Source organism: Magallana gigas, chromosome 8 (assembly GCF_963853765.1).
Source record: "Magallana gigas chromosome 8, xbMagGiga1.1, whole genome shotgun sequence".
NCBI classification, from domain to species: domain Eukaryota; kingdom Metazoa; phylum Mollusca; class Bivalvia; order Ostreida; family Ostreidae; genus Magallana; species Magallana gigas.
In genome coordinates this window covers 21,519,573-21,540,216 of record NC_088860.1, presented here as the reverse complement: position 1 = coordinate 21,540,216, position 20,644 = coordinate 21,519,573, and the positions used below count along the sequence as shown (strand labels likewise).

The 20,644-nt window shown below is 30.0% G+C and overlaps 11 non-coding genes across 11 annotated transcripts; all 11 read left to right on the top strand.

The window, feature by feature from the left end:
* The first annotated feature begins 51 nt into the window (after positions 1-51).
* On the top strand, positions 52-123 carry Trnap-ugg (transfer RNA proline (anticodon UGG)). Its single transcript has one exon. It is a non-coding gene; the product is annotated as a tRNA-Pro (tRNA).
* A 1,078-nt stretch (positions 124-1,201) lies between these two features.
* Trnap-cgg (transfer RNA proline (anticodon CGG)) lies at positions 1,202-1,273 on the top strand. Its single transcript has one exon. It is a non-coding gene; the product is annotated as a tRNA-Pro (tRNA).
* Positions 1,274-1,665: 392 nt separating this feature from the next.
* On the top strand, positions 1,666-1,737 carry Trnap-agg (transfer RNA proline (anticodon AGG)). The gene has a single exon. It is a non-coding gene; the product is annotated as a tRNA-Pro (tRNA).
* Positions 1,738-6,903: 5,166 nt separating this feature from the next.
* On the top strand, positions 6,904-6,975 carry Trnap-ugg (transfer RNA proline (anticodon UGG)). The gene has a single exon. It is a non-coding gene; the product is annotated as a tRNA-Pro (tRNA).
* A 2,457-nt stretch (positions 6,976-9,432) lies between these two features.
* Trnap-agg (transfer RNA proline (anticodon AGG)) lies at positions 9,433-9,504 on the top strand. The gene has a single exon. It is a non-coding gene; the product is annotated as a tRNA-Pro (tRNA).
* A 1,526-nt stretch (positions 9,505-11,030) lies between these two features.
* Trnap-ugg (transfer RNA proline (anticodon UGG)) lies at positions 11,031-11,102 on the top strand. The gene has a single exon. It is a non-coding gene; the product is annotated as a tRNA-Pro (tRNA).
* A 720-nt stretch (positions 11,103-11,822) lies between these two features.
* Positions 11,823-11,894, top strand: Trnap-agg (transfer RNA proline (anticodon AGG)). The gene has a single exon. It is a non-coding gene; the product is annotated as a tRNA-Pro (tRNA).
* A 2,654-nt stretch (positions 11,895-14,548) lies between these two features.
* Trnap-cgg (transfer RNA proline (anticodon CGG)) lies at positions 14,549-14,619 on the top strand. The gene has a single exon. It is a non-coding gene; the product is annotated as a tRNA-Pro (tRNA).
* A 1,473-nt stretch (positions 14,620-16,092) lies between these two features.
* Trnap-ugg (transfer RNA proline (anticodon UGG)) lies at positions 16,093-16,164 on the top strand. Its single transcript has one exon. It is a non-coding gene; the product is annotated as a tRNA-Pro (tRNA).
* A 787-nt stretch (positions 16,165-16,951) lies between these two features.
* Trnap-agg (transfer RNA proline (anticodon AGG)) lies at positions 16,952-17,023 on the top strand. Its single transcript has one exon. It is a non-coding gene; the product is annotated as a tRNA-Pro (tRNA).
* A 2,220-nt stretch (positions 17,024-19,243) lies between these two features.
* On the top strand, positions 19,244-19,315 carry Trnap-ugg (transfer RNA proline (anticodon UGG)). Its single transcript has one exon. It is a non-coding gene; the product is annotated as a tRNA-Pro (tRNA).
* The last annotated feature ends 1,329 nt before the right edge of the window (positions 19,316-20,644 follow it).

Below are 20,644 nucleotides of genomic sequence, written 5' to 3'. Positions count from 1 at the left end.
TTAACAATTATAATATTAAATTAATTCCCTTTAAATATACTGTAGTTAACTGGCTCGTTGGTCTAGGGGTATGATTCTCGCTTTGGGTGCGAGAGGTCCCGGGTTCAAATCCCGGACGAGCCCGATATTTTTTATATAAGGTTTATTAGATAAGTAGATAGTCGATAGGAATCATTGGCTATTGATTATTAGTTATTATAACCAACTACAACTAGATGTAATAATCAATTCAAATCGGATAAGGTAAGATGAAATGCTCTTAGCATATTAGTACATATATACAAAAAATATACGTAAATGAGTTATCCAGAAGGAAGAATCTAATGTTAATTAATCGGACTTCGGTTACATATTTGAAATACTGTTTTAGCAAAATTCTTACAATACTGTTATTGGTTATTGTCACGTTAAAAGGGGTATGGTTTTGATCAAATTACATTTTTCTCTTTTTAGAGTTTATAATGCTTTAAAAATGCATTTCTAATGATCAACCAAAATTTGAGTGTCAGTCGTAGAATTATAAGCAAGATACAGAACTCACAATTCTTCCTCGTGTAAACAAGGCTCGTATCCTGTTTATGTTTACACATTTATTTTATAAAGAGAACGTCATTGCTGCTGAGCTTTGCATGTATCTACCGGAAGAATAAAAAAAGTATACTCGAAAGTATTTTTTTTCATTTTCTTGAGAATACTTGTAATTTATCTTATAATACTCCAGAAAAACAAAATTTTGGGACGTGGTTGGGCCTTGACATGAATCATTGCAGGATATGCAAGATAATATACAAAATGAACCAGTGCCAATTAGACAACTGAACGTAAACTGAAAGGTATTAAAAGGTGACTGAATGACAAAACTATGCCATGCAATCACCTTTCCGTAGTCATTTAGTCACATTTTAGTTGACCGAATGGCAGAATTTCATCCTGTAATACTTGATGACAAACGACCGCTAATGTCCAATGTGCATACATCCCTTAAAAAACATCTCTTTGAACATTCAATAAAAGAACAACTGGAAGTTTTACATACAAAATGCATTTAGCAAGGACAACTAAAAAAGGAATTATGTTATTTATTTGAACTAAAATAAAATTGGTTTTGTTAACATCAGTTATATATAAAAAAAATTATAATAATAAATTAAACGAATAATATCAACTTAATTTACTTGTAGATAGGTTATCAATATCATACGGCTCGTTGGTCTAGGGGTATGATTCTCGCTTCGGGTGCGAGAGGTCCCGGGTTCAAATCCCGGACGAGCCCAATATTTTACATAAATTTAGATATGCTAAATCAAAATTAAATAATCAAATTCATCAAGATAGATTTGCAACATTTAAGAGTTATTCATCTTGTAATAAATTAGTTGCATGCAATGCTCTGAAAATCGTAAAGCAGGATCTTTTTGTCATTAGACAAATAATGTTGAAACTTCGTATTCCTTAGGCACTTTAACACATATGGAAAAATAAATGAAACCTTATATGTGGCGTCGTCAAAAAGAATATCTGATATACAGTTTATATTGAAGATGGTCTAGATATTAAGTTATTAATGGGTCTAAACAGAATACCCATAATCAAAATTTATATCTTCAAAATAATCTATCTGTTTATTAAAATTAATGTTGAAATCGCATGGCTTTTAAATTAACTGGCTCGTTGGTCTAGGGGTATGATTCTCGCTTAGGGTGCGAGAGGTCCCGGGTTCAAATCCCGGACGAGCCCAATATTTTACTAAAATCAAATTCGGGAAGTAATGGATATATGCCGGAAACAGTTCTGTAAAAAAATTGTTTGATATTTTTTCGTACAGAAGTGTTTGAGGCATATATCGTACTTAAAACACCATTAAATTTTATTGTTGATTTACCTGAGACAGTCCGATTTTGAAGGATATCAGTACTGTAACCACTGGTCACTTTCTGATATTAAGAAACTCACTATTATTGGACTGTCGCAGGTAAAATTTTAGACTGCTGGAATAAAGGAATGACATCACAGCACTTTTTTGAATTAAGTTTATAGCGCTTTAAGGTAGAATTGGAATATTTATTCTGTAATAAATATACAGTTCAATGCACAATATGCTTTCGTAGAGTGGAATCTCCTAGTCATCAGAATGACTAATATGGTTGTGAACTTCGTATAAGATAAGATGTCCTTAATAGTCACTTCAATATGTATGGAAATGATTGAGAAAACTTTATTTGTAGAGCCATCAAATATTATGTTTATAAATGGTGTTTTCTATAATGTAAAACATCACCATATAAAAATATGATAAAGAAGTACAAGTCACATGATATCAAGCTAAAGAGGGAATTTTAGCTTTTTTATCTAAAAGAATATAATAATTAATACTTTTTAGTAAATGAAATGTTGAAGTCACGTGACTTTGAACACAACCTGTTAACAACTGGTCTTGAGATATGATTATCGCTTGAGGACCCGGCTTGAAATCTTTGACGAACTAATTTTTCAGTTGAATCAACAGTTTGCAATTAGATGGTTACTCTTGGATCTGCTCTAGGTTGAAATCCCCCAAGTCTAGCTGCATGTCTATAGCTCCTGGTATGAAAAAAATCGGATGGACGGCCTAGGAGCTACAGTGCCTACCACTGAAAAATTTATATATTTATTGCGCACTAAAACGTGCACTAGTTTTGGACTGATAACCTTATTTACACCCAAACTGTATGAAAACTATTAGTACCATTAAATTTTTAATGCAATTTACAACTGATATCGTCTCTTTACTTGCCTCTGATAGTCACCAGCCCCGTAAAGTGAGGTGAAGTTTGTTTACTGTAAAAATGGCGACTCTCGATCTCGATGTAAATTTAAATACTTCACCCCTGCGAATGTTATTGTCATTTAAATTTTAGACCACGTGGTTTTATTTGACCCTTTCAGTTTCGCAGTAAAAATCGTGCCTCGTGTTTATAGTCTATTTTATAGAATCTAGGTACTTGTTGTCATGGACGTATATTGATTTTAAACTTTATTTTCATTAATTGGTGGATAAAATGTGTTCTAGAAATAAATGTGACAATACAAAAATAGGGTTTTTTCTGCTGTTGCAACAATTAACATACGTAGTAGAGACCCCCCCTACTAATTAAATTTCGATCCGCGCCTGACCTAGTAATAACATCAATAGTGAAAGAGACTACACTATTTTATGCAGAATGTTCCTTGAAAATGGATCGATATACTAAGTTTTTATGCAAAACATTCACTCATTATTTTTTTTAAAAACATAGTATTGCACACCACAAGCATCAAACATGGCTATGATTTTATTTAGCAACCCAATGTTTATATTTTCAACCACTCTACACGTGGTTAACACGAACGATAACTCTGTTCTGAATATCATCGTAAAATTTAAATAACCGCTAGATGGTGAAATAAGACATACATCTTAAATGATTTTGATGTTTTAACATAAATCAAAGTAGGATATGATATGAAAATTGACCAGTACTTACGTATTTTGAGAATATTATCCGAACACTTATACTTCCGCTCAAAATTTCACAGGAACTGAACAAATCTCGGTGAAGTCTCATGAACTTTCATTCGAGCACCTCTGGATTTATTACATACTTAGCAACGATTAAGAAAACATTCCGAACACATTCGCAGGGGTGTACTTGATTTTCTGAGGTCGGTTGCGTGTTCCGGAGAAAGTCTGCGGCAAGTAAGATGACGATATCAGTAGTAAATTGCACACAAAATTTAATGATACTATTGTTTTTACAGTTTCTGAGTATTGATAAGGTTAATCAGTCCAAAACGAGTGCACGTTTTGTGTGCAATAGATATACAATTTTTTTCAATTGGTGGCACTGTATCTCCTATTGGTCGTCCATCCGAATTTTTTCAGACTGGGAGCTACAGACCTGCAGCTACCCCATGTCAACCAAAAATTGGATATGTTTTTAATTGTACCGTCTTGAAACTGATCTTTTTGTCGAAGACAAATCAACAAAAAATTGAGCCTGAAATCTCTATGTCATTACGACTGCGATTATAAGGTTTAATAATAAAAGACTATGACATTAATGATGAAGGAAGCTGGATGGTTAACATATTACCCATCATGTATATTTATTAAGTCAATTAAAATACTAAATAATGTTGTACATAAATGTTTTGATTTTTTCCTCCATTTTAAGGACGAACACTTCTCCATCAGAAGATTATAAAAGAATTTCGATGAGCACAACCGTTGTGCCCTTTTAATTGAAATGTTCGATAACCCAACGCATCCCGATTTCAGGTTGGTGTTAATTCTTTTTAACGAAAATGGTTAATATTTTGTAGAGCGTAATGATAATTTACTTTAACATATCAACTAGGTTTAGTGATGAGGATATTGTTTTTGTTTAACCGCACTATATTGATATTTTCAATCATTGATCTATTTAAATTTATATAGGAAACAAATTTAATAGTTAGAATGAAGTCACGAAAATTACTAGGTGAAATAAAGAAATCATGTTTTAAAAAGAAAGTTAATTGAGAGATCTTTGAATCAGAAAAAGATATGGAATATATTTTTAAAGGTGTACCATTGACTACGCAATTGATACATGATAAAATAAATAAACAGGAATACTTTGAGTCAATCAAAACAGAATTGTTTGTCATTTATTACCTAATTCACATCACCTCAAAACCTGTACATTGTCTTGTTACACTAGTGATTGCTATTGTGCCCTAAAAAATTCAGTATGTGCATTAAACTAAATCTAAGAATTCGGAAGGCGTTTTAATAATCAATACAGGCTTACAGTTGTGACTGTTGTTTATTCCTTATATTTTATTTTATCCATATATTGAAGAGATGCAAAAATAAATTGCGATTTTAATTTCTTGAATATTTTGTTTTCTTAGCGAATTAAATGCTTGACCAAACTGTTTTTGACAAGCAATAATAGATAATTATAGTATTAGTGAATTGCGACAAATTTTAAGCTCTAAAACATTAAGTTTGTAGCCAAAACGTTTTTTCGAGTATCTCTCCTCATTTATTCCTGATGCACATTTTATTGAAAGATTTTATAAACTACTTACACATGAAACGCAGCTGTAATGTCGTTTCAAGTGTTTTAATTTAGGTAAGTGTGTAAGCATGTCTTTTTATCAGTTGCAGGATAAAAAGTGAAAAGATGAGATAAACAGCTTAAAGGGTCGTTTGTGTGTTAGTATATAAATCTCGGTATGGCTACTGCAGGATATCTATGATAAATAAGTAGTGCTTGTGCCCTACATGAATCACTTTTGTCCTCTATATAATTATGACGTTGAAACTGCCATGTGTTCGTTTTGTAAATAATGGTATATGATTATACCATTATAATATGATATTTGATCTGTTAAAAGGTTATGGTCACGTTTTTTGGTCATATATTATTTTTTCGTTTTAATGTTTACAATGTTTTAGTAAGACATTTCTAGTAGTAAATCAAAAGTTAAAGGGACATGGTCACAATTTCGATCTTTTTTTCCAAGTTTAATGTTTGCATTACTTCAGTGAAGCATTTTAATAAACAACCAGAATTTGAGTGTCATTCGTTGAGTTGTAAGTGAGTTACAGAGCTTACAATTATTTGCTAAGTAAATACAACTTTGTCTAAATTTTGAATGTTTAAGTACAAATTCCAATTTTTAATTAAAAGCAATATGAGCTGTATTTTTTAGAATGTTATTTTGCTGCAAAAACCTGCTAGTATGGTAAGTCTGCATATAACTTAAACTTTTATGATAAATAAGGTTGGAAAAATCATTAATTTTTGTCAGAGGAAGGATATCTCTTCTACAAAACATATAGCAAATCAATTTTTGTACAGGACGACAATAATTCAATTTCGCTTTAATTAAGGCTCCTTAACAGCCCTTTTCACAGAAATTTGGCGAAAAGAAATTAAAAAACCATGATATTTTTGTCATTTTAGTATAAAATAACATTTTCGTTAAACAAAATTTCATCGTGAAAATTGCAGCTCATATTGCTTTAACCTAAAATGAATGTGTTAAACATTAAGAACTGTTTATTTATGCTTTAAAATGAATATGAAGATAGACAAATCAGCTTGATATGATTTTTTTATGGGGCACGAGCTTTGTTTACATAACAAATAAATACGAGTTCTGTACATACATCTTGCGTAAAACTTTACGACTGACTCTCAAATTGCATTTGATCATTAGTAATGCATTCCTAAAGCATTGCAGATAATGAAAACAGAAAAACAGAATTTGAACAATACTGTGGCCATGTCCCTTTAAGTGTCAGTCGAAGAGTAAAAAGAGAAATACAGAGCCCACTCTGTTTGACGTTAGTCGAGAATCATACTTCATTAATCTATTCAAATATTTTGAACAGCTATCGGGAATAATAACTTGGCTTCGCTACAGATTGCAAAACTCGCGAGGTATTAAGTTTTTTTTTTTCATTTGTGTTATTGTTATTGATTTTAATATATACATCATATAAATGATCAACAGATTAAAATTTTGATCTCTTAATTTATTTGTATGAGATTTCTAAATCATTATTTTAAAGTATAAATGTATCACACAAACTTGTTCTAAAGAAATGTAAGAACTATTTTAAATGCTTGTATTTTTCGTCATTATAAAACAAACCTATTAATTTACTTGTATGTTCTATAAGATAGCACTTCATTAAGAAATAAGAAAAAACTGTATAGTTAGAAACATGACCACAGAAACACAAGATAAATAGAAATCGAGAGAAAGATAAACATGAAAAGCGACTTAGCAATAGCATATGAACTTTAGCGAACACAATCACACAAGCGTCTTATCTTGGCGGCACTAAGATTTCATAAACCTTGATTATTACAAATGTTTTAACATGGCTCGTTGGTCTAGGGGTATGATTCTCGCTTTGGGTGCGAGAGGTCCCGGGTTCAAATCCCGGACGAGCCCGAAATTTTTTGTTATTGTTTTTAAAATAATAAACTACCACTGTTCTGAAAAATAGAATATTAAAACACATTAACCACTATTTTTTTTTTAAAAATTTTTAATAATACTTTTGATGAAATGAAGCAAAAATTGCAAAAAAGATTTAGAAAAAATAAAGTTAATTTTCCTGAATATTTTTTTAACTAATTAAATACTTGACAAGATAATATTTGGCATTAATTATTACATGATTATATTATTCATCAATAGTGACCTGGAGTTTAGCTCTAAAATATCAAGTTTGCAAAATCAATTTGTACAAGATTGGAGAAGTATAGTAGATAACTCACCAAAATGTATTAATTATAGAATTTTGAAACAAATCTCAATTTAGAAAAGTACTTGTTGATTTTACCTACAGATCTACGGATCACGTTTACAAAATTACGAACATGTAATCATCGATTCCCCATTGAAACAGGTAGATGGCATAATATTGAAAAACATTTAAGAAAATGTACAATGTGTGATTCTAATAGTATTGGGGATGAATTTCATTATGTTTTAGAATGTACACATTTTGTAAACGACAGAAAAATGTTTTTACCCAAGAGATATTATGAAAACCCAAATATTATAAAATTTAACGAGCTCATGAATACTTTTAATGTAGAAAAACTAAAATATTAAGAAAATTTTCAAAGTCTGTTCTTCCAAAAACCAACCTGAACAACCTATTGTATTGTGATTTTAACCTTTTTTGTCATAATTACTTCTACTGTACATGTGATCCTTGACTGTATTCGTGTACATTTGTATATACTGATTTTGAACCTCAAATACCAGTGAACTGGTCTTGAGTGAATAAAGAATTGAATTGAACAGCCAAAACATTTTTCTATTTTTCCGCTTTATTTACCCGAGATTCACTTTTTATTGAATGATTTAATTAATTACTAACAAAGCTGTTGACTCTCATTAAGTGTTTAATGAAGCGTTAAGTGTGTTGTTTTTTAATCAGTTATAAACTGTGTGTTAGAATGTAAATCTCGGTATGGTACTGCGGGATATTTTGTGTTTGATTCAATGGTAAATAAATAGTTCTTGTGTCCTAAATTACTCACTTGTCTTCTATAAAATTATGACCTTGAAACTGTCATGTGCTCGTTTTGTAAATAAACATATATAATATAAATAACATTAGATTAAAAATCTTATATTTCTTTTGAAACAGCTGCCTTTTATCAATTGGACATAGCAAAATTAAGAGAAAAGTTCCGCCTTGGAATTAAGAACTCGTTCTTGAAAGGGGTGATCCATTAAAATAATATTATCAATGACTCGCTGGTATAAGTGTATGATTCTTACATTGTGTGAATGGATTATAAATTTGAATAACTTTGTAGTAAGAATCATTTATAAATTGACGGCAAAAAATATGAAGTTAATGGTTTATTGATTTTCATACTCATTTAAAGCTTAACTCAGAATTGACGATCAGGAATGTGCTATGGTGTAAATCAGTTCTTTGATTAATATCAAGGCATGTTTATTTGAGATTAAATTGATAATATTTAAATGTTACCAATATCACTAGTTTATAATATTTTAGGAAAAGATTGTTGAACTACAAATGTATAACCAAAATTTAAGTAAAAGAAAAGGTATAACCCGAAAGGACGAAATGTAATATAATACAAAATTAAAGTTTACTGAGTGAATGCAAATTAATACACATGTTTATATGATTTTAAGGAAAATCTGACAGATTTAAAAAGTATCCCCATTGGTTTTAATCCCGTTATCACCCTTACTATAACCTATCATGAAACAATTCTGATGTATACCATGATAGCTATTATCAACCAATCCTCGTGATTTTTCATTTATAAAGTTTTACTCAATGTGATTTTAGAAATGAAATACGAATTTAAAATTAAAAAATATACGTGTTTGAAATATTTTTATTTCAGATTTAAGTAATTTAAAAACCATTTGGATGGTAATTGAATTCTACTTTTTTTGGCAAGTACTTGTAATTCAAATAGGTATTCGTGTATTGTTTATGCATATGACCCTGTTCTTTCAGATTAGCTGATAAGGTTGGAAAGAAACTTTGCATCAAGTTGTATCAATTGTAAACTTAAAGCACATTTGTACTGTAGAATAAAAATAAATAATCTCAAAAGTTAAAACTAAACATTGTTTTGTAACTGGTATATAAATGAACCATAGCTGTTAATTTATTATGAGCCAATTTAAAAATATTCTGCTTTATTGATTATCAATTCATTCATATATTGATGTTTTTAAAAAGAAAAACATTTATCTCACTATAGATACTCATTTTATATCTGTCCTTGTATATTATCAAACTAACGGAGGGAATCCAGCTGTTGTACCATATTAAATCAAAAAGATAGGGTTGAGACTATCAGTTAATGGCATTTTAAAAATCTTGAGTTGCAACAGATATATGGCTCGTTGGTCTAGGGGTATGATTCTCGCTTAGGGTGCGAGAGGTCCCGGGTTCAAATCCCGGACGAGCCCAAATATTTTTGCAATAATTTAAAAGTCATATTTATAAGATAAAGTTAATTCACAACAGATAGGCGGAGATTATTTTTATGCTTTTATGTTTATGTTTAGTTATATGGAATAAAACCTCTTGATATTTAAAATATAAAAGAAATCTCACCTCTCATTTTCCTTCACATTTTTCAAAGATGCAATTTCAATCTTCTTTCAGAGAAGTGTTTAATGGAAAATTCATTGTTTTAACTAACATTCTTAAAAATTTCAGTCATAAAAATGAACAGGTTTGCTCATAAATTTTATTGATACCTAAAATAATAATCAGAGAACTAATATATCAGAAATATAGCAATTCCGATGGCTAAATAAATTATAACTTTTAATGCTCACTCTTTGTAGCTATATGTAAATTACAGTGTTCAGCTATAGAATATAAAAGTATGCTACCTTTGTCTTTTTAAGAAATGAAAATGAATGTATATATATATATATATATATATATATATATATATATATATATATATATATATATATATATATATATATATATATATATATATATATATATATATATATATATATATAAATAAAAACCAACAACTCTGAACTTAATATATTTTACAACGACCTGTAAACAAGTTCTACAGCTAATATTTATATCTCTCGTCGGCACGAGTGTTATATATGCATATAAATCAGATGGCGCGTTAAAAGCGTTCATTCTGTTCATTTTAGAGATTCTATAGGCCTAGTTGTGGTTTAGCTCTAGTTTTAGGACATTGGTAGTATCTTCTCTAAAAGCCCAGAACAAATATTTTGGGATCGTCCAGGATTTTGACCCGGGACCTTTTGCACCCATAGCGAGAATCATACCTCATTAATCTATTCAAATGTTATAGCTATTGGGAATAATTTCTTGGCTTCACCACAGTTTACAAAACTTATGAGCTATTATGTTTTATTTCTCTTAATTTGTGTTATTTTTTATTAATTACAATCAACCATATAAAATATCTTCATAATATATTTTTGATCTATTTATGATACATTATATGTATATTTTGAAGTGATTTCTAAAATATTTTTTAAAAAGTAAAAATATACATGAAAAATGACAATAACAAAATGTCAACTATCTCATAAATCCATAAAACGAAATACAAATTCAAAGCAGAGCAACATGGACCTCCAAAAAGATAGAGGTAGGATCAGCTACCTAGGAGGAGTGAGCATCCAAGTATCACATTTTTTTTATTCTAAAGAAATGTTGGAGCTTTTTGAATGATTGTTTTCATCGTCCTTGTTAATTTATTTGTATGTTCTAATAGTTAAATAGACAACATTGCATTAGCTAAAACAAAATTTATGTAATTGAAAAACATGTCGAAAACTACAGGAACAAAATTTATATCAGTGGAGAGATAAACCTGAAAAGCTATTTCGCAGTAGCGTATGAACTTTGTCGAACTTTAATTACACACGCGTCTTATTTTGGCGGTACTAAGAATTCAAAAACCTTATTATTGCAGAAGAATTAGCATGGCTCGTTGGTCTAGGGGTATGATTCTCGCTTTGGGTGCGAGAGGTCCCGGGTTCAAATCCCGGACGAGCCCAAAACTTTTCTGATAGTGTTCTAATTAAAACACAGTCAATAATTTTTTATGATTTATTTAAAAGACTTGGTTTTAAATTGAAGCCAAATTATAGAGTGGGGCTGTGGTGTTTAATTTATTGTCTTTCACATCCACAGTTGTGTTAAAAGTGCTTTTAAAGAATTATTGCCCTTAGGCCATATTTTGACAATTCGATGAACTTGTAAAAAGTTGTTAAAGATGTAATGATTGTAAACAGGTCTACAGATTTTTTTTAAATTTCAGACCTTATCAAACAAGGAAACACAAATCTCAAAGAAAACTGGCGAATAAACACAGTTAAAACCTCTTGTAATGATTAATAAATGAACCCATCCCTACAGATAAAATGATAAGGTTGGAAACAGACATTGTACAAGGTCGCTTTAACAAAGTGCATGTGTGTTGTTGCTTAGCTCTAACGAACTAAAAATCGTTTTTTAATAAGTATGTAAATGAACCATAGCTATTGTTTTGTGAAAATCCTAAATGTTAAAAATATTTTGCTTGATCAATAATGAATTCATTCAAATTTAGATATTAAAAAAAAACGGTGACTATGTAGTCAGTTTAGGTCTGTGTTGTCGTATTATCAGACAAACGAAGTAAACTCTGCTGATTTTTTTCTATTAAACGATAATGATAAGGGTTAAAAGTATTTAGTTTGTAGCATTTTAAATTCACAAAGTGAAATAAACGTCTGGCTCGTTGGTCTAGGGGTATGATTCTCGCTTAGGGTGCGAGAGGTCCCGGGTTCAAATCCCGGACGAGCCCAATGCACATTTTTGCAATTTCTTTTGGGTGTGGGGGAGGATTCAAAATATTTGTTGCTGACTTTCTACTGAAATTTGTTGGGTTCTTAAAGGGGAATGGTCACAAATTGGTCACAGATCATTTTTTAGATTTTATTTTTTTGCAATATTGATGCTTCAGTAAGGCATTTTAATAGGAAATCAAAATTTGAGTGTAATTCGTTATAAGCGAGTTACAGTACTTACCATTCATTGGTAAGTAAACAAAGCTTTCGTTTACAATTTGAATTTTAAAGTGAAAACTCCAGATTTTGACCTTAAAGGAATGTGTTAAACTTATAGGAACAGCTTATTTATGCTTTAAATGAATAAGAACAGAGACAAATCAAGTTGAAAAAGATATTTTTTTGGTATATCGAACCGATGTAAAGAAAAATAGGGCACGAGCCTTGTTTACATGACAAAGAATTGTGAGCCCTGTATCTTGCTTATAACTCTACTACTGACTTTAAAATTCATTTGATCATTAAAAATGCATTGCTAAAGCATTGTTAAAAACAACCAGGAAAATAGAATTTGACCAAAATCGTGACCATTAAAGTCCATAGAAAGCGAATAAAGCAGAAGATGCGAAAGGTCCCGAGTTGAAATTCCGGGCAATTGCAATCCTTTTAATCACAGATGAATAGCATGAATAGAAATAATAAAACATTCTTTTTTCTTGTTGTAGATAAACTCGCGTATTTAGAATCATGATTCATTATCTTTTAGCCAATACTTAAAATAACTGAGATAGGAAAAAAAGTGATAGTTATTTTGTGTAATAAGTTACAAATGTCCCTGCCAGTGAAAGCAATCTTTTATAAAAGGGATATAATATTATTAGTTATACTCACTATTGATAGTGAATGAAAAAGTCCCCCCCCCCCCCGAAATCAAAGCTTAGTTGATATTTCTATTTTTAAATCTTTTTCCTCTGAAATATAAATATTTTCTCCATAATGAATTGGTATTTCTTCAGGTCCATTTTTAAATATATATATTTTTTTAATTTGAAGTAAACTTTTCTATCTGTAGTTAACTTTAAAATAAGACTTTTGAATTTAATATCAATATGACCTTTATATGAACTGATACACAATGAGTAAATGAGTTTTTATCCATAGTCTACAAAATTCATTTTTAATGGCATGTGTTAGATGTGATAATTAATCAAGCCTAACTTCGTGTCATTAGGTCATACATGTAAACAAGAAAGTCCAAAAATCTGTAAAAAAGTTATTAATTTTTACACAGCTTTAAGATAGTATGACAATGTATGAACATTAAATATGACAGAAAACATTGTTTGTATGACATTGAAATGCTCAAATATTCCCAGCGGTGACTAAGTTGTCAGTCAGTATGTATCTTTTCATATGACATGCATGTAGTATCGTAGCAGTATAGGCCTAGTAGAATAGGGCTATTGAAAACTTTCACATTTAGTACATATATATTGAATGATACATTACATGGTATTTCAAAGTTGAAGGAACATTAAATGAAGTCATAAGAAATGGTAAAGTGATCAAAGTATATCATAAACATTTTTGTTAGACCAAGAGACATAAATCTTACAAAATAGCGCTTTGCATAAACAATACTTATTTACACAATTAAATCAATTTGGTAATTAATATGTAATAACCAAGACTAGAAAACGAGTATTATCGTTATCTACCTTTAAGATTAAATCGACTCTCTAATCCAAAAGGTCACAAAATTCAATATCGTTTGCATAAAGTTTGATTTTACGATTTTAATATCAATTTATAATTAAAATGATATAATAAAAAGCGAAATGCTCTGAACAAATAATAATTGTTAAAAAATAAAAGTTTTTTGAGTAAATGCATACAAACATAATATACATTAAACTAAAGATGATCCACGAAGTATTTCCACTATTATCTTTCTTTTTATGAACCTGAACAGAATCTCTAACAAGAAATTTTCATGTACCTGATCTAAAGGAGAAACCTTTTGATCGTCCATTTCAAGTGTATGTCTCCCTTCATGTTTTTTAAAAATATTTTTATTTATTTTATGATTGTATGCATGCCTCTTTTTCTAAAGTTTCATAATTTTTTTTATAATATGTAATTTGAAAATTAATCAAAATACATTAATTTAACAAAAATTATAATTTGATAAATTACAAGTCATTTCAAAACCATCGCAATGATATTGGTAATTCAAATAAATGTTTAAAGCATTTGTAATTCATTAACACTTAAGTCTTTTCCATGTAAAGAAAACAATATCCACCAGAAGGAAACCAATTTATCTGAGATAAAGACTTTTAGGTCGCTTCAACATATCTATATATAAATTCACTGATAAAGCGTACCTGCACTGTACCTTGGAAAACAATTGTAATTAAAGATGACTTTTTGCAATTTTCCCTAATTACCATGTGTGTATAACCATTCGTTTATTCATTGTAACATTTATGCAAAATTTGACATAGTGTGTATGAAGCAAAAAATCAATCTCACTGATTTAATCTAGGTCAGTAGACATTTTTCTTACTTAAGGAAGAAACCAAGCTGTTGTGTCTGATCAATTAAATAACGATTTATGATGACCTTCCTAATATACAGAAATTGTAACCATATCCCGTCGGAAATTACCGGCTCGTTGGTCTAGGGGTATGATCTCGCTTCGGGTGCGAGAGGTCCCGGGTTCAAATCCCGGACGAGCCCAATCTATTTTTTGGAAATCTCCATTAGATTGTTTTTCCAATTGAAATTTATGTAAAATGGAAGAAAACGTACGTAATAATTCTTAACTTCAGGTACTAAGACATGATTTGAGCTCAAAATTTTCAAATTTTACTTTTCCCTTTTTAATATCTTAGATGATTAAAATGGGCATCTTTAATGGTACGTCAAATTTTGTAAGTCTATTATCGAGTTACAAGCAAGATACAGAGTTTGAAATTCTTTGTTTTGTAAATAAAGCTCGAGTCTTTTTATTGTTTACATATGTAATGTATTGCTGTAAGTTTTCATCAAATGTTGCTTTCTTTGTTATTTTTAACATTATTTTTGAACGCATAAAATTAGTTCATGTTGTCCGTAACAAGTTGTCAAAAAAATGTTTTATTTTTTTACTTAACCTTATTTGTAAACAAATATAAAACTAAGACTTTCTTTGCGTAACAATAATCTTTTGTTTCTGCATCTTGCTTGTAAATTGACTTCTGACATTCAAATTTTGGTCAAACATTCAAAATACACAAGTACAGTATTTTAAAGGGGTACGGTGACGATTTTCGTCTAATTTTTTTTTTATTTTTATATTGTTTACATTAGTTTATCAATGCATTTCTGGTGATTAACCAACCTTTAAGTGTCAGTCCTAGAGTTAAGAATAAGAACCAGAGCTCACAATTCTTTGGTTTGAAAACAAAGCATGAGCTATGGTTTTGTTTACATTGGTTAATAAACCGGTAAAATTTCATATTCAAGCTAATTTTTCTATCTGCTTATTCATTTTTAACATCATTAAACAGTTTCTAGCATTTGTCATATTCATTTTAGGTCTTTACCTGGAATATTTTCTTTTCAACATTCAAAATGTAAACAAAACATGACCTGGGCTTTGTTGATATAATGTATTGTGAGCTCTGTATCTCGCTTATAATTCGACGACTGACACTCAAACTTTGGCTGACTATAAGAAAATGTCTTACTAAAGCATATTGTAAACAAAAACAAAAAAGAAACATAAATTTTGACCAAAATAGTGGCCATGCCTTTTCAAACTTATCCAATAATAAACATAACATAAAACCAAAAAGTCTAAGCTCATAACGGGTCTAGGTCCCTTTAACCCTTTAATTCATATTAATAACTATTAATAACATTTATTTTAATCATTTTATTGACTAAATCGATGTGTCACAATCTCGTTTTCAAAAGAAAAAAAATTATCTTAATAATCCAAACAAATTCCTTATCTATTTACATGTATATTCTACAACACAAAGATAGCAAGAGAAAAAGGAGGGAAATATTCAACGTTTCAGAAACAACCACAATGTTAGGGGGAAAACATCAACCAGAACAATCGATTGACATCGACTTATCAAGTGTTTATGAACCATGTCGAGCTCTATTTGCAAGCACGCATCTTGTCGGCATTTACGATTTAAATATGAATATAGTTATAATGGCTCGTTGGTCTAGGGGTATGATTCTCGCTTTGGGTGCGAGAGGTCCCGGGTTCAAATCCCGGACGAGCCCAAACTTTTATCACTAAATCATTAGTGATTGATTTATAATGAGTTACTAATGCCCTTAGGCCCTAAGACATTGTTCTTAATTGCTAAATTAATTAAAAAAACAAAACTATATAAATAGTGAATGGCCTATAATTCATTGTCTTTCAAATACACAAGTTGTGGTAAAGGTGCGTTTTGGGAATTTTTATCTTTAAGGCATTTATATTTGAACATTTGATGTGCTTATTATTATGTATATTAATACATGTATATTAATATTAGTATGAGCGGTACAGGACAATTTTCCTTACTAATGAATAAATTAAAATACATTTATAAAGTATCCGTATTTTTCTTTGTTATGAGTCATTTCAAAATTTGTTATATATAAGGTAATTAAATTAAAGGTTTTTTGGAAAGGAATTGCAATTTAATCTACTACAGTAACATGAGTTTTTTTTCGTGTAACTGAGTGCCTTCCTTCAGAAAAAGCTGATAATGTTAGAAACAAATTTCAGATAAAGAGTGGAAGGCACTGTAACATGCACTGCTAAAATAAACACTTAAGCTCTTGGGTATTGTAGCTTAGAAAAAAATATTAATAGTTAAAACTAATAAAACATTTGTTCAAAACATTCAGTTTTATTGAGAATCAATTCATTCCAATCTCGAGTTTCTGTAATTAGGATCGTTCTAGATCTGCACCCACGTGTGGTCATACTTACAGAAGAAATCCAGCTGTTGCGTCTTATCTAGTTAGGTAAGTTGTGTTAAGATTCTATAGTATAGACTTAGATGGAAAAATATCTGGCTCGTTGGTCTAGGGGTATGATTCTCGCTTAGGGTGCGAGAGGTCCCGGGTTCAAATCCCGGACGAGCCCAAGAATTTTTTTTGCTGTTAAATGTTTTCTTTTTGGGGGTTCGATGTGTTTGCATAAATACATTTAAGTTTAAGGTAGTATGGGACAACTCCAAATTGATTGGTTTAATGGGGCATGGTCACGATTTTGGTCAAAAATTATTTTTCCGATTTTAATATTTACAATGCTTTAGAATGACATTTTTAATAGCAACCTAAATTTGAGTGTCATTTGTTGAGTTATAAGCAAGTAACAGAGCTTTAAATTCTTCGCTATGTAAACAAAGCGTTTGTTTACATTTTGAACGTTGAAGTAAAAATTTCAGTTTTAAACCTAAAACGAATGTTTTAAACGTTATAGGAACTTATTATCTATGCTTAAAATAAATAAATAGATTGACTAATAAGCTGGAAATAAAAGTTTTACTGGTATATTGAACCTATGTAAAAAAAAACAGGGCACGAACCTTGTTTACATGACAAAGAATTTTGCTTATAACTTTACGAATGACTCTCAAATTTTATTTGATTATTAGAAATGCATTTCTAAAGTATTGTAAATAATAAAAACATGAAAAAAGAATTTGACCAAAATCGTGACCATGCCCCTTTAAAGCAGGCTGTATTAATTGTATTTTCTTCTGTTATTTTGGTTTGTTCTTTGCGAATTTTATATTTGACCTTTGTTTAACCTATAGTCTGATTGATTGACCTGTTAACAGTGTTGTCATACATCTGACTAAAATTTTAAACCAATGAAGGAGAAGAGAGATTAATGCAAAGTTATAATTTTTTATATCTATTAAACTCACGTGTGCAAGACTTATAATTGTAATTATTTCAATTCTACTCATTGTAATCCAAATGATATCATCACCCAGGAAATTCAATAGTTTAAATAACTTGACGACTGTAAAATGCCAAAGCTGTTTATTTATTGGCAGGAAATCATTCCGACCGACTGTGCATGGTATTTGTAATCTGACAAGAATCGTACAGGAATTTATCACACCTAAAAATAATTTGAAATTGGAAAGTTCAAAATTATTAGTTTTGATCAATGTTAACATTTTGTCTAAAAATAACTTTCTGAACCCCATCTTATTATTGTTATTTTTGTGTTTTAGTTAAATATTGTGAATATCAATTTGAAAATGGAAAGTTCTAAATTCGAAACCTTCAAAAGTTATAAAACATAGTTTAAAACTCAGTAAATGTAAGAATGTCTTGATTCCTATTTTGTTCTAGCATATTTTGTGACCAGTTTAAAAAAATGTTAATGTCCAAGACAGAAAGTATATGAATTAAAACACTTAAAATGTGTGAGCATCTTAATTATACTACATTTGATAACAATCAAATATTCGCTATAAAAATAGTTTTTGAAATGTAGATAGAAAAAAGAAGTATTACATGAACTGAATTTTTATGAATTTAACAATCTATCAAAAGATTATCATTATTGTTAAGTCAATACATTATACAAAGTACAAAATGGGTTAAATAATGTTTGCTCGGTCGGAACAATGATATGTATATTTTGAAGAAAATATATTCATAAATGTAATTTTGTTTATATATAAAGATTTAGTTAGCAAGGTATGATTCCCAAAGTAAGTTTGAGTAGGGGGAATAGGAGATTGGTCGATGATATATTATCATTAGATACTCCAGTAATTACTTTGCCCGTTTGATACCGCTCTCTTTTCATATGAAAGAATTCATGTTTTGTGCTGATTTTTGTTATTGGTGCTGTATTGTATTTTTGACTAAGGATGCTAATTCCAATCAAATTCGGTCGATTAAAGCATTAAAAAAATAACAAATGCAGATATCCATATCAAACACTTTATTTTAATCTAAGTTCCTGTCTTTAATTTAAAATCCCATGTAAATGGCACCAATCTGTACACTTAACGATAAATTTAGCTGAAAAATTCAAATACATAATAGCAATAGTAAAACCTTAGATCGTTTAAGAATAAGTGTATTTTGAAACTCTTATGCATCATTCCGAAAAATTATGTAGGTCTAAAATATTCTGTTAAATCTACAATCAATCCAAACACAACCCCGGATTTCTTTTAAGCAAAACATTGATCTCAGTGTGTAGTAAACTATGCGTGTCAACACTTTTTAGAACTTAGGAATGAAACCCAGCTGTTGCGTCGCATCAACCGATAGTAGGGGGGTTTAGACCTTTAAGTATTTAGCATATTGAGAGACGTAACGTCTGACAACTGGCTCGTTGGTCTAGGGGTATGATTCTCGCTTTGGGTGCGAGAGGTCCCGGGTTCAAATCCCGGACGAGCCCAATTGTTTTACTATATTGAAAGAGCTTGGTAATTTACTTTGAATTTTTGGGAATTAACAGGTTAAAATGATAACTGATAAGGAATAACATATCATGGAAAATTACATAAAACTGAGGAACTTCTCGTGTGTCCTTAAAAAGGAATGGTCACGATTTTGTCAATTTATTTTAATTTTAATTGTTTACATGTACAATGCTTGAGTGATGCATTTCTTATTATATTTAAAATTTGAGTATCTGTCGTTAGTTTCTAAGAAAGATACAGAGCTCACAATTCTTTGTTATGTAAACAGGGCGTGTTGTGTTTTGTTTACTTTTGTTCAGTACACTGGTTCTTTTTAAGCTTAATTTTATATCTGCTTTTTCGTTTTGAACATAAATAAACAGTTCCTAACGTTTTTCACATTCATTTCATGTCTATAACAAATATTTAACCCAAAACATGACCTGAACTTAGTTTTTATAACATTCTTAGTTGTCATATGTTCTCAAATAGTTTTGTTTACGAATTCAGATTTCAGTAGGGCAACATCAAATTTATGAGATTAGTATGGTGGCATATCTCTGCCCCTTGTGTGCAAGTTATTTTTCGACATACAAGATAAATATGTTGACATGCAAGATAATTATGTCAACATGCTACATAACTATGTTGACATGCAAGAAAACAGCAATCAGATATGAATTATACAAAATCTAAAAAAAAATCTCCAATATCGCCCACCTGTGACATCCAAGATGTTAGATGCTACCTTTTTATGTCGACATGCAACTTATTTATGTTAACATGCACGATAAATATGCTGACGTGCAACTTATTTATTTCAACATGGACTTATTTATGTCGAGATGCAACTTCTTTATGTCAACATGCAACTTACTTATGTCAACATGCGAGATGAATATGTCGACATGCAACTTAGTTATGTGTACATGCGAGATAAATATGTTGACATGCAACTTTTAAGCTGCATGTCAACATAACTAAGTTGCATGTTGACATAAATATGTTGCATGCCAACATATTTATCTTGCATGTTAACATAAGTTAGATGCATGTTGACATAAATAAGTTGCATGTCGACATAAATAAGTTGCATGTTAACATAAATAAATTGCATGTTGACATCAATAGGTAACGTATCTAGCATCTTGGATGTCACATGTTTGCGATATTTGAGATTTTTTATAACTCTTATTTGATTGCAGTTTTCTTGCATGTCAACATAGGTATGTTGCATGTTGACATAACTATCTTGCATGTCAACATATTTATCTTGCATGTCGACATATTTAATAGAAAAATAACTTGCACACAAGGGGCAGAGA